The sequence below is a fragment of the Canis lupus genome, chromosome 15, assembly GCF_011100685.1.
Source record: "Canis lupus familiaris isolate Mischka breed German Shepherd chromosome 15, alternate assembly UU_Cfam_GSD_1.0, whole genome shotgun sequence".
Lineage (NCBI taxonomy): Eukaryota > Metazoa > Chordata > Mammalia > Carnivora > Canidae > Canis > Canis lupus.
The window spans coordinates 48,273,644-48,288,102 of record NC_049236.1 but is presented as its reverse complement, the minus strand read 5'-3'; the positions used below and the strand labels follow the sequence as shown (position 1 = coordinate 48,288,102).

Genomic DNA, 14,459 nt, shown 5'->3' with positions numbered 1-14,459 from the left:
TGTCTTGTGTATTCCTAATTAAGATTGAACGCTAGTCTGTGCTGTGCCTACAGGTTGGGAGAATTAAGGGTGGTGGTGAGGGGTGGAGGTGAAACTTTCTGAGTGATCCCCTTAGGACTCTAAGAACAGAGAAGGATGTAAGTAAAATGTGAAATGTATTTGGAAGCTTGTGCGGAGGCTGCCAAAGAGTGGCAATGAAGGCATGCTGAATGAATTATAGAAGAGCTAGCCAGGACTTGCAATTAGGACTGAGAGGTAGACACATTGTAATCAGAGCAGTTAGAAATTGTGGCTTGCAGCTTGAGCACTTCCTTAGAAGCAGCCAGGAGTATTTATCTCTAGAAGTGTCAGCTGTGGTAGATGTTACCACAACCTCTGACTCAATAAACTAAAACCCATTGTCCTATTTTAAGTTGATACCCTCAAAATATGCATTTATCAATTACTGGCCCCATTCTTTTTCTGGTTATTCATCCTTGAAAAATTCAAGAAATCTTTTGTCTCTTTCAAAGACATTGTTCCTCATATCCAGAAAAATCTCACTATTTTTGTGAATCTCATTCTTTCTCCTATTCAGCAGAACTGAATTATAGTGACCGCTGCTTTATTGTGTATAACCAATTTCCAGGATTCATTAAACATTTATTTATTTTAGAATTATGTTTCTTTTCCCACCTCCCCTCCCAAAATTATGTTTCTTTTAAAAAAGGTTATTTATTTATTTGAGAGAGTGTGTGCAGGGGGAGAGGCAGAGGGAGAAGCAGACTTCCTGCTGAGCAGGGAGCCTGATGTGGGGCTCGATGCCAGTACTTCAGGATCATGACCTGAACTGAAGGCAGACGCTTAACCGACAGGCCACCCAGATGCCCCAATTACATAGTTATTTATTAGCATTTGCCATATATCAGAAAATACTGGAAAACATTCTTCATAATGAAAAATAACATATATCTATCTCAGCTCATAGTCTAAAGAAGAAATAGATGTTAATGAAATAATTTTATAAATCAATGTAAAATTGCTACTGTGACTAGTACCATGTAGCAGAGATATGTCTTAACAGAGAGATTTTGATCAGGAAGAGGTTCTTGAGGATATGAAGATATGAAGATATATCTGTATGACATGATAAATAGGCATTAATTAGACAAAGAAGAGGGGGAAGGATATTCTCATCAGAGGGATAGTTTGTGAAAAGAACCTTGGTAAGAGGTAACATGACACAATGAAGGAATTAAAGGAGGAAGGCATGGCCAGGGCATTGAAAGTGTAGGAGCTGTTGCTTGACAATAAGAGGAAAGGAACACATAAGCCACATAAAGCATTTTGTCTCTATTCCAGGAGCACCACTAATGTTCCTACATTGAGATGTGACATGCCTGGTGTTCATAATGAACAGATCACTAGCTGCTGTGTGAGACTGGATTGGGGAGGCTGGTGAGGGTGGATGGAGATAGAGCACTTAGCAGACGACTGTAATCATACATATGAGAGACGAGGGTGTCATGGCATTTTTTGGCTGTGGTGGAGATAGGAAGGCACAGACATATTTGAAAGACATTTAAGAGGTTATGATTTTTGTGATGGATTCAGGGAGAGAGAGGAAAGCATCAAAAATGATTTTGAGGTATCTGGCTTTTTCCACAGGATAAATTATGGTAGCATTTATGACATAGGGAACACTGGAGATGAAGCTTAGATTTTTTTGGGGAAGATTATGAGGTAACTTTGGATATGCTGGATTTAAAGTGCTTTCAAAACTTCCAAAAGATGGTGGTTAAGGAGAGATGCTGGTTAAATGGGCAGCTGGATAGGCAAATCTAGACAAGTGTGGGCTTGGCATGGAAGAGGCTCATTAGGCTATGGGGGATAACTGACACTGTAGTGTATTTCTGCTTAGGGAGAGAGCAGAGTGAGGACAGGAGACAGCCTAAAACTGAGACTTGAGGAACTCTAAGACCTAATGGCAAGGCAGAAGGCAGAGAAAAAGAGTTATCAAAGCAGAAGAAAAACCAGGAATGCCTTCAATCACAGAACTCGGGGAGAGCACACTGTGTGGTAAGCAAGACAAAAAAGATCTCTAGTTGGAGAGAAAACGTCATTTGTGTCCAGACTTATGAACAATATTGATGATCTTATTTAGAGCTGTTTTGTTGAAAGGATGAGACCAAAAACAGATAAGAGGTTTGAAGAACGGGTTGTTGTTGTTGAAGTATGTGAACTATGTGAACTCTCTTGAGTTATGCATGTATGAGAAGAGAGAGATAGGGCTTCCAATGAAGAGCAATGAAGGGTAAATGAGGGATTTCTTTCTTTCTTTTTTCCTTTTTTCAATGGCGGAGAGAGTTTCGACATAGTAGCATGAAACAGTTTGAGAAATACAAACAGAAAGTATCTGAAACAGGAAGGATGGTTTATGTAGTTGTTAAAATGAATAAGTGAATAAAATGAATATAGCAGATCTGTACATACTAAAAGGAAACAATCTGTGATATATATATATACACACATATATATGTGTGTGTATGTATTTTTTTTTCTTTTCAGGAACTGGTATTTATTATCAAAGTCATTTTCCATGTCAACAAGATGCCACAACTATAAAAAATATTGCTCATGTTGCAATCTCAATGCAAAATGGAACCCCAGTCATTAAAAAAGTAATTCAAATTACCACCAAAAGCACTTGATTTTTTTAAAACATCTTTATACACCCAGCCAACAGATTAAAATGGTTAAAAAGAAAAAAATACAAATTCAGAGGTCTGGTGCTGATGTTTAAAAAAGAAAACTGCTTAAGCTTTTCAATTGATTCGAACATCAATCTCTAGGTCATTCAGTTTCATACCATTCATCATCCAGTAGGCTCTCTCAATCACCTCTGTTGACTCAAACTGAACCACACCGCACCCTTTAGACTTCCCATTCTCCATCTTGGTGTCACCATACAGCATGTGACCACATTCATTGAATTTGTCTTTTAGCATCTTCCATGTAAAATCAAATGGGAGATTTCTCACAAATATCTGGCAGGCCTTCCTGCACACCCAAGGAGCATGGCCTCCAGCTCTGCCAAAGGAACCTGCAGAGTTTCCTCCAAGATTGCTATTGCTATGCTCCATCTTGATGGCACGGTCAAAGCTAGCACTGCCGCTGCCACTGCCACCCATGGCCAGGCCCATATGCTCAATCCCAGCATCTAGGGCTGGACCTATGGCAGGACTCATGTGCTCCAGGCCCAAGCACTTGAGACTGTTGGTGCCTATTTGCTGCAGGCCCATGCGCTCCAGGTTGTTGGTGCCCATGTGCTCCAGGCCAGTGGCCATGCGATCCACCATGGGGCCCATGCATTGCAGGCCAGTCTCCGTGCTGGGGGCACTATGTACTCCATGCTCAGGCCCATGCACTCCACACCAGAGCGGATGCACTCCATGGTCTGGCCCATGTGCTTGATGCTGGAGGCCATGTGGTTGAGGGTGCTGGAGCCCATGTGTTCAACTAATCCCACACAGTCCATGACCAGGCCCATGTGCTCAATCTCAGAGCTCACACGACCCATGGCATAGCCCAGGCCTGTGCCCATGTGCTCCATCCTCCCCCCCCCGTGTGGTTAATGCTAGGGCCCATTCTCTTGATCCCAGGGACACTGCCTCCATCTCCATTGTTTATTCTGCCCATGTTCATCCCAGATCCAAATCGATCCATGCTTTCTAGCCACCAAATTATTTCAAATCCTATGCCTTCCATTCAAATCCTATGCCATCCATTCCCATTCCTGTGGGGTTCGGTTTCCCATGCCAATGCCTTTATTCAGGTGATTGTCATCAGTAGGCTGTCCTCCTGCGTCTAACCCCAAGACAATACCATGAAGTCCCTGGGGAAGTTGCTGTGGATGCTCAGGAAAAGTTGCTGTGGATGCTCAGGAAGAAAAAAATTTCTCTTTGGTCTCTTTGGTCCCTTTCATCCATTTTCACATGCATTGGTCTATCAAATAGTAGTTGACCATTATACATCGATAGAGCTTACACAGCTTCAATGGACTGCTCAAAAATAATAGTGCCTATTCCATGACTTTTTTCATCTTTATCCTCAAGAATGTCTGCTTGGACCACCTTGAAGTAGACATGGTCTTCTTCTGGCCATCTTTATAATCCAGATTTGCTACAAATACTGTGTTTCCAAGTGTCCCAGCCTTTTGCATTGCTCTCCTGGCATGTTCACTGTCAGAATCTTCCTTGACTTTCAGTGGTCTTCCACTCAGACTATGCTTTTTTAGAACTTCTGCAGCTTTTTAAATGCTTTCTTTCATCTTGAATTCAACCACGGCATATACTTTCCTTCAGAGTCCACTAAGAGCTCCATGTATGTTACCTCACCAACTTTTTCTTTAACCAGCCCTTTAAGTGAATGCCATTTCACAGCAAAAGATATGTTTGTAATGAAGGCTCTGTGACTTTTAGTTGGATTAGCCTATGGCTCAAAGCGATTGCCTCCTTTTTTAATATTTTTCTTCTTCCTCTTCTCATTCTGAGTAGGTCGCTCTCATTCGCCCTTTGGCCAGGAGCCCCATTGCCTGTTGGCATACCAGCATGCCACTCTCCTTTTCCATTTTGGTCTCTGTCATCACCACCTTTTCCAGGGCTTTGACCCCTGCTGCCATTTTCTCCACTTCTGGGCTTTGTCTCCAAGATATATTTTTAAGAAAAATAGAAATATGCAGAGCACTATTATAGATATTACCATTTGCATATCAATCTGTATATGCATACATGTCTGGCAGGGTGGACACTTAGATTGTTTACAACACCTCCCCACCCCCACCCCCATTTTTAAAATGATTTATTTATTTTTGGAGAGAGCAAGAAAGAGAGAGTGTGCATGCATAGGCATGAGCATGTAGAGGGGTAAATGTGGGGGGGGGGGCGGAGAGAATCTCCAATCTACTGTCTGCTGAGCCCAATGTGGGGCTTGATCTCAGGTCACCGAGATCATGACTTGAGCCAAAAGCAAGAGAGGCTTAACTGATTGTGCCACTCAGGTGCCCTTCCAAAACTTTTTCTTAAAACTGTAAATAATTTTGCAGGAACACTCTTGTTTATATCTTTGCAAACATAGATATGTGTATCTATAAGATAGATTCCTAGAAGTGGTATTTGTGGTCTATGAATGTTTATTAAAATTTGATAGTTGTCAAGTTTTTTCCTCAGAGAAATTATTTCAGCTATATATTCTTAAGAACATACAAGAGTAACTGTTTCTCTATGTACTGGTTGACACGGTGTTATCAAATTACCACATTAGAGAATAAGAAATCATCTGTCAATGTTTTAATTTTATTCCTTGAATTTTGATTAGGTTTACATATTTTTGATGTGTGTAAATGGCATTAGTATTTTTTGAAATTTTAATTCCAGTGTTGTACCATACAGTGTTACATAGTATTTCTTTTTAAATTAACTATTTATTCATGACTTTGTCTTTTTTCTGGTATTGGATCGTTGATTTTTTTCTTAATGATTAGTAAGTACTTATAAATTAAGGAAATGATCCTATTAACTATCATATTTACTTGCATATTTCTAATTGGTCATTTCTTGCTTGATATTGCTTCTGGGGCATTATTTTTGTTGTGTTAAAATTTAAAGCTTATTTTATAAAGTAATGTTTATGAATTTTGTATATCACCCTCCTCTGGAACAGTTTAAAAATATTTTTTTCTGGTAAATGTATGGTTTTTACTTTACTTTTATGCTTCAATAGTTAACCTACTATATTATAGCATTAAGAGTGAGGTAAGGATACAATTTTTTTCCAGGTGACTATCCGGTTTTTTCAACACCATTTATTAAATAATTCCTCTTTACCTACTAATTTGAAATGCCACTTTATTGAGTAATAAACAATTGACATATATGGGTCTATTTCTGGACTATCTATACTATCCATTACCAAACCATTCTAATAAATTTGCTTTATGTTTTCACATCTTGTGGCTTTAAATTTTATGATTTTTTTCTTTCTCATTTCTTTCCTGATTTATTTTAGCTTATTAAGAAAAAAACCCCTTCTTTTGTCTTATTTCTCCCTTGAATCCTTTTATGTGCTTTGAACTTTTATATCATACAGGCCATTTCTGATATTTATACTTGCTAAAGAATAGTTTGGCAGAATGTTTACTGGCTTCATGGGAAAACTTTTCTGGTGTGCATTCTTACTCTACCTTCTATTTATGCATGTTTCTTTCTCCTTTTTCTTTTAGTATTTTCACATATATTTTATGTGTCCTTTCTCAGCATCCTTTTGTATTTTGGTTCAAAATTTACTACAACATTTACTATATTTACTCAACATTTACTCAAATATACCGTGGCATTTCCCATCTATTTCTGTTTCTCATTCTTTGTTGTTTGCAGGTGGTTTGCAGGGAAACAGCCTCAATGATGTTTTTGTTCTGCTATCTTAAGGCTGGGAGTCCTCTGACTTTTATCTTTCAAGGCTACTTTTGGTTCTTCTTAAGCTCTATAGATTCAAAGAGTTACCTAGAAGGTTTTCCAGGAACTTATGCTGATCAACATGGTCCTGTCCCTGGGCAAGTATTAGAGTAGCTGTAGGATTATGGAGTAAGTCAGAATTGGGGGAAAAAAATAATATGCAAGGGTTTGTAAGTGGAAAATAAATCTTAGTAAAATAGTAAAATGAAAGTAAATAGTTAATTATTTCCCCTGAGGAATTGTCTGTAGAGTGCAATGGTAAAAATTATAAGTATAAAATAGACTCACTGTTTATATTATGAGTTTTAAGTGATTCATGAAAACCTACTTTTTGTTTTTTAGAGGCAGAGAGAGGCAGAGGGAGAGCAGGAATCTCAGGGAGACTGTGCTGATTGAGGAGTCTGATGCAGGACTCCATCTCACAACCCTGAGATCATGACCTGAGCTGAAATCAAGAGTCAGACACAGCTGACTGGGCCACGTAGGTGCCCCGAAAATGTATTTTTATTAAAATGCTAAATTATTTTTTAAAAAGTGAAATTTGGTTTATTTTATTTTTAAAATATTTTATTTATTTATTCATGAGAGACAGACAGAGAGAGAGAGAGAGAGAGAGTCAGAGACACAGGCAGAGGGAGAAGCAGGCCTCATGCAGGGAGCCTGACGTGGGACTTGATACGGGGACTCCAGGATCACGCCCTGAACTAAAGGCAGATGCCCAACCACTGAGCCACTCAGGAGTCCCGAAGATTTGGTTTATAGACATTTTGTAGGCATTATTGCTTACTGTTCAATTAAATGTATTAAAAGTGGTACAAAAATAAAGATGACAATATTCAGACCAAGAGAACATATATATGTGCTTCAACACATGAGTAAATATAAGAATATTTTTCTCTGTTGCAAAATGCATTAAGAACCTGTTTTCCATACAACATGTTTTACAGAATCAAAAGTTTTCACTTTGGATTTTCTTTCCATCTTGTGTAGTACAACAGTGACTTCATCCAAAATCAGGTGTAGGAAGTTTTTTGTCCTGGCTGTTAAAAATGTGTGGTTTATTCATCTTTCTTTCATTTTTGTTTTATAATCACTGTTGAGAGATGTAATTTTTTTTAAAAAGATTCTATTTATTCATTTTATGGATGGAGGGGGAAAGAGAGAAAGAGAGAGAGCACAAACAGGGGTAGAGGGAGAAGCAAGCTCTTTGCTGACCAGGGAGTCCATTGTAGGGTTTGATCCCACTACCCTGGGATCATGGCCCCAGCCAAAGGCAGATGCTTAACCGATTGAGCCAGCCAGGTGCCTCCAAGAGATGTAATTTTTTGGATGCTCACTTATAGTAATAGGCAAATTATACAGTTTCAACAGAAATTTTCCATTTTTCCACTTCTTCATAGTCATTTTAATTCATTTTCCTTAAAAGGGGCTCTGCAAGTTCATATAAAAGAAGTAGATCCAAGATGTTTATGTCCAGGACTTTTTTGGAACTTATGTTCCAAAAGATGACTTGATATTTCTCTTTTCTTTCCTTTTTTATTGAAGTATAGTTGATGCAATATTAGTTTCAGGTAGAAGACACAGTGATTGGACAATTCTATACATTATGAAATGCTAAGGTGACTTAATTTTTTTAAAATGTATTTATTTATTTAAGAGAGACAGTGTGTGAGTGAGTGAGGGGCAGAGGGAGAGGGAGAAGGGAAGCTGACTCCCCCCTGAGCAGGGAGCCCGAAGATATAGGACTCCTAATCAGGACCCTGACGTCATGGCCTGAACCTAAATCAAGAGTTGGATGCTTCACCTACTGAGCCTCCCAGGTGCTCCAGTGACTTGATTTTTCTTTTCTTTTTTTTTTTTTTAAATTTTTATTTATTTATGATAGTCACACACACACACACAGAGAGAGAGAGGCAGAGACATAGGCAGAGGGAGAAGCAGGCTCCATGCACCGGGAGCCCGACATGGGATTCGATCCCGGGTCTCCAGGATCGTGCCCTGGGCCAAAGGCAGGCGCCAAACCGCTGCGCCACCCAGGGATCCCTGACTTGATTTTTCTAATAACAAAGTTACTCACCTATTAAAGAGTGACCAACCACTATAATCTATTTACCATTTCACTGTTGAATGTTTGGCTGTATTCAAGCACTAAAAATTAAGCAGTATTATACTTTGTTTTTTTTTTTCTAATTCGGAACCAGTGATTCACTGCTGATTACTATTGTTCTTACCTTGACACACATTATATGAAATGGTTCTAAGTTTTAATTGCCATATTGATTCCAATGTACTGACCATCAGTGATCATACTGTATGGAGCATTCAATTTAGTGTAAAGGAGACCAAGGACGTTTTATTATATTTGCTCTAATTAGCTGTTTTATTATTGGAAATGGGAAGGACATAAAGTCTCAGATAATCTAAATTGGAGATCCATCCAAAAGTGACTTAGTTGGTATTAGTAAGTTGTATGTCATTGTGTAGTTGGAAGTCAATTTATCTTTCTCCTTCTATTTTACTGTATTGAAAACATCCATGTTTGCTCTTCCCCTGCTGCAGAGAAAGATCTGTAGGATTTCTGTAAATCTCAGTCAGGAGTCAGGAAAGTGACCAAGAGTGAAGGTTCCAGAGGAGAAAATAAATTTCAGAGTATAGATATAAGAGAATCCATCTACAGAGACAAGATTGAATCAAAAAATGGTCAGGCTCCACTAGTAATATTATATGCCTGGGGATGGGGCGGCATGAGGAGGTGGTTTGAGGGACAGTAATTCCTTTGTTCCTTCTTGCTCTCCTTCACAGTAGTCAAACCTGTACCAATATCTGAGGCTCTCCTGGCTTCTTTCAAGATCCTTTCCATTCTTCCTCACCAGCTTCTCCCCAGTAAATCTCTTGTATATCTAGTCATGTCTTGGCATGTGCTTTTGAAGGTTTTGTCCACATGTGGGCTAGGGTATTTTAAGGGGAGTTAATATGCCTGGAATCCGTGGTGACAGGAGCACTAACAGAAGTAGAAGTGATAGAATTTGGATACAAAGAAGAAACCCCAGGAGCTATTTGGTTAGCTGTCTCTTTACATCTGCACATTCTTACCTCTTCAAGCCTAAAATACTTGGACACATGGCTTTTATTTTGTTGTTATTATATATTGTAATAGTTCAATTTATCCAAAACCAGGCTTCAAATTGTGCTCCTTAATACCTTTATAACAGGGCACACATCTATTTACTTCACTCATTGAATCTTATATCTGTTCACATCCATTCACTTGAATGCAGGTTTTGCTTTATAAGAGACATGAGGGGTTAAAATGAACATACTGGGGCATATAGTGTGGCATCTGCTCCTATTTTAACGTGTAACATTGCGTTTGAGCTCTTTGGTCAGAAAAGAGAGGTCCAGAAATTTGCCGAACTATACAAAAGAGACTATTTTGAAATTCAGGGCATAAACAGAGCTGTTGGGTTATGCAGGAGACAAAATGTGACAAAAGTTGGACAGGATGTCATTGTCTTGTCTTTTTTTTTTTTTTTTGTCTTTTTCTTTCTTTTTTTTTTTTTTTTGTCTTGTCTTTTACAAGGATCCCAGAATAAGTCTGAGACCCCAAAGGTTAGAAGTAGTAAAAGTCTCTGTAGTTAGCACCCTTGGCTTGGACTTTGAAGTTCCAAGGACAGACAGCATGAACAGTGGACCCTCTCTTCCTGGCTTCATGGGTAGTGGACATTGTCCAGTTGGAGACAGAAATTGATTTCAGTGACAAATGGATATGTGGGCATATATGATGCAATCTTTTGTGAACTCCAGAAAAATTGAAGGAAATTTTGGGAAAAACTAGTTTCCGCTAGTTTATTGAGAAATATCATTACCAAAATATGGTCTTTAAGAGTGAACAGAGCTTCAAGGATGCTTTCATTAATTTTGGGATCTCTTCCAGGATTTTTATAATCCTTATGCAATATATATCTACAACCAGTACTCCTACTAAGAGAAGTAGAACCATTGCTCTTTAGCAAAAATTTCCTTAAAATTGGGCAACCAGGCTCCTACTCAGGGCCTCAAGGTTTGGGGGACCCCATTCTGGACCTCCTCTGTGGACCCTCCCCACAGGGTGAGGAGCTGTAGCACAAGGACATGTGCTTAACCAGAGCCTCTGCCCTTTACTCTACACTACACTTGGGTTATACTAGAATTCCTTGTCCAAATGACTCCAAGCCTGCTTCCAGAGCCAGCATAGTCTTTGTCCCAGGTGTTCCAATGGCAGACCATGCTACTGGCCTGTACACCCTTATACTTAAGGAGTGACCATAAAAGATGATTGTCTAGAGAGGTGTCAATGAGGGTTGGCTTTGTGGATTGTAGCATGCATATGGATGTGTTTGAGGCTCCATACATTTCAAGAAAAAGCTGTAAGTGGGAAGAAGGGCAGTGGGTCATGGAACTAGCGTCTCCAAATATCCTTTTACCTCAGGCCCGAAAATACTGGAAGAAGGCCTAAAATCAGGACAGTGTCAGTGTCTTTATTAGAGAACTGGCTCATGGAATATGGGGAGTTTTAGAGATCATGTCTGGCTTGATAGATACCAATAAATTGAGATAAGAGTTGGATTTGGAGAGATTTTTGCAGGTGGGCTTCAAGCTCTTGGAAAGTAATCATGAGGCAAGAGCCTTAAGTTTGCAGTCTTACTAGAATTTTCCAAACATTATAATTTCTCCATAATACCTTAATGTATATTAGGAGGCGAGGGACACATGGAAAGTGATTTTATGTTTATATTTATTCCTAAAGATATCTGAAAAGGTCAACCATTTTTGTTCATTATATATAGGGGATGTGTCAAAGTTTTAGCTATGAGAGCAGTCCCAAAACTCTTAGTGCTTTTCTTCATTAGGGTGAAGTGATGATGTCATTGCTGTGGTGGCTAATGGAATGTCTGCTTGTGTTTTATTGTATTTCAAAGAGTTCTCAGTTTTAATTGATAATATGATAAATATATAGATATAATCCACATAAATAAAAGTCTTGAGGGTACACAATATTTTTAGAGTATAAGGAACTCTTAATACCAAAAGGTAGGCAACCACTGGGTTTGACATTACTGTTTCTCACAGTGATATGGACAGGCAAATTACCACTCAGATATAAAGTGTTTTTCTAATAGCTAAAGAAGGGGACAAATGGCATTGTGATTTTAGGTCTACCCAGTAAAGTAGTGGAATGCTACTCTTCTATTACCACCCACCAATAAGGACAGTGCCCAAAACAAGACAAAATAAATCTAGAAGACTTGCTAAAATAATAACTCTCAATTGTTAGTCAACACTGATCAACTACTGATCTAAGTTGATAGGAATCAGAGCTGGATAAAAAGACCCCTACCCAGGTGAGATTTGTTGGGCAGTAGTCCTGACCTCTTGGGAAAGAGAGGACAGTGAGGTAGTGATTCAGGGGATGAGGATGGGACTACCAACATCTTACACAGGAAAGTTGGCCTGTGTATTTTTTCAAGTCTTATCCGGTGTCCTTTGATCTTGAGGGTATGTAAAGGACTTCTAACCTGTAGATAAAGGAGTCACTATGAAATACAGAGGGGAAACTTTTACTCTGAAGAGGTCTTTGGTGAATGAGTAGTATACTTGAGATGGGGGTGACAGTGGAGAGATTGTGGGGAAGACACAGGGTGAGATACTGATCTGTTTTTCATCTCACACTATGACTGAGATGCTAGGGATGGGAGCAATACAAAAAAGTTGAATTCATGGTGTGACTGCTTCTTGGGTCCCACTGCTGAAGAACTAAGTATACAGGTGTATCAACTGAATGATTGTGCTCTTTCTCAGCAACTGGCAAATAATTACTAGAATAGACAGTGAACTTTATAAAGGAGTACAAGTAGGCTGTCAGGAGAGCATATAGAACAGCTTTCTTTCCTAGCTTACTCTTGTCTTCCTTCCACCATTATCTGCAGAAGCAGGGATACTATTTTGAAACAATTCCAGGTATTTTCCATTTCTCTTAATTCTTGCCATCTCAGCTTTTCATTCAAGATGGGAAGGACTCAGCCAGCAATAACAATAACAAAATAACAGTCAATAGTTACTTAGTGCCAGACACTGTTCTAAGAAGTTTATAGAAAGTTTCCCGCTGGAGCATTTATAGGCAGAACACCTCTTATTTCCCCCCCCCCCCCCTCTTTTTTTTTAGTTTGTTTTCGTTGTTGCTGCTCTGTACTTTTTTTTTTTTTTAATTTAAGAAATGGAATGTGCTTGGGGAATCTTCCAAACTCATTTTGCACTTCTGATTTTATGTTAGAAATAACATAAAATTATGGATTGGGCCACCTGGGTGGCTCAGTCGGTTAAACATCTGCCTTTGGCTCAGGTCATGATCCTGGGGACCTGGGATGGAGCCCTGCGTAGAGTTCTCTGCTCAGCAGTCTGCTTCTCCCTCTCCTTCTACCTAATGCTCTGCCTGCTTGTGTGCTCTCTCTCATTCTCTGTGAAATAAATAAATAAAATCTTAAAAAAAAAGAAATAAGATAGGATTGAGCCGAATACGTGTTTCCATTCTTATGTAGCATGGTCTCTGAGAGGCCTCCAGTTCCTGACCAGTGTGAGACAGGCAAGCTCAACATGCAGTAGTTTTGGAGGCAAAAATAAGAGATCAGAACAGAATCTCAAAAGGCTTAAAGATGGTTACAGCAAGGAGGATCATATTAGTAAACATTCCTTCACCTGTCTTCCATAAAATGCTTAAAAATACAGATTCTACCGATGTCAGATTTCAGAACTGCATACAAGTCTACTGACAAATTCTGTTATATTTTTCTACATATAGAAAACTGGTACTTACACAATTGGATTATTTATTTGTTTATAGAGTTAGTACTAGTTAGAGCTAGAGTAATATTGGAGAGTAAACAGAAAAACAATCCTGTTCAAGCTTGATCTGAAGTGAAATTAAATATAAAATTTGTTTGCTCTATCAATCAGCAAATGCTCCAAAAGATCATGTGGAAGAATGAGAAGAAATACAAGCCTTTAGCACAGCTGTGTAAAGTCTTATTTATTAAAACACAGTTGTGATTGTTTGGGTCAACTCTGAGACAAGAAACTTGGGCCCACTTTGAATTACTTATGACTTAGCTTTGTATTATCCAGTCATAATATATGCTTGTTTCATTTAAATATGCTTGGTGTCTCTGAAAAGTGGTAACGCATTTTTTGAGTGTGTGGATGATCACAGCATGAAGAACTATTGCATGTTATCCTCTGAGGTACGGTGTAAAAGAAATTTGATCTTTCCTCTTTATGCACAAGGCATTCAAACTTACATAATCACATATACCTAGGGATGTATATAATTCAGAATTAATAAATATGCTCATATATTTATTCTACTTTCAATGTTCTCTTCAAAATAATCTGTGTCAATTCTAAAATCAGCTTTTGACATCGTGACATTGTTTTAATTTGATAATTCAGACTGACTGGCACAAATGACAAAACAATCCCACATTCTAGATATATGCAAGGAGTAACCTTGTATCTAGTAATTAATACTATCTCTCCTTGATATTCTTCTCCTCAAGTAAACTGAGAGAGTCAGAAAACGAGACCTGGGACCTAGAAATTGTGCCTGCTTGGACGAATAAAAACTCTTGGATCTAAAACATGTATGCATTATGGTGGATGATGAACATTCTACTCTGAGCATGTCAACTTTATAAGAATTGCTCCCATAATCTCATGGCGCCCAAAGATGTAAACATAAATGTAACTGCACACACTCGGATGCACACATACTCTCTTGCTCCACAAATTGGTTCACAGTGTCATGATATTATGCTTCATTACACAGAATTTAAACTCCTTGTTCTCAAGCCATGGGCTGACATACCTTGAAGCACTGGAAGTAACTCACAAGGTCACTGCAGGATATTTAAAATATCCAAGGAAACACAGTGATAC

General features: G+C 38.7%; 1 pseudogene; it reads right to left on the bottom strand.

Annotated features, from left to right (window-relative positions):
* Positions 1 to 2,804: 2,804 nt before the first annotated feature.
* LOC100855814 lies at positions 2,805 to 4,660 on the bottom strand (annotated as a pseudogene).
* Between the last annotated feature and the right edge of the window lie 9,799 nt (positions 4,661 to 14,459).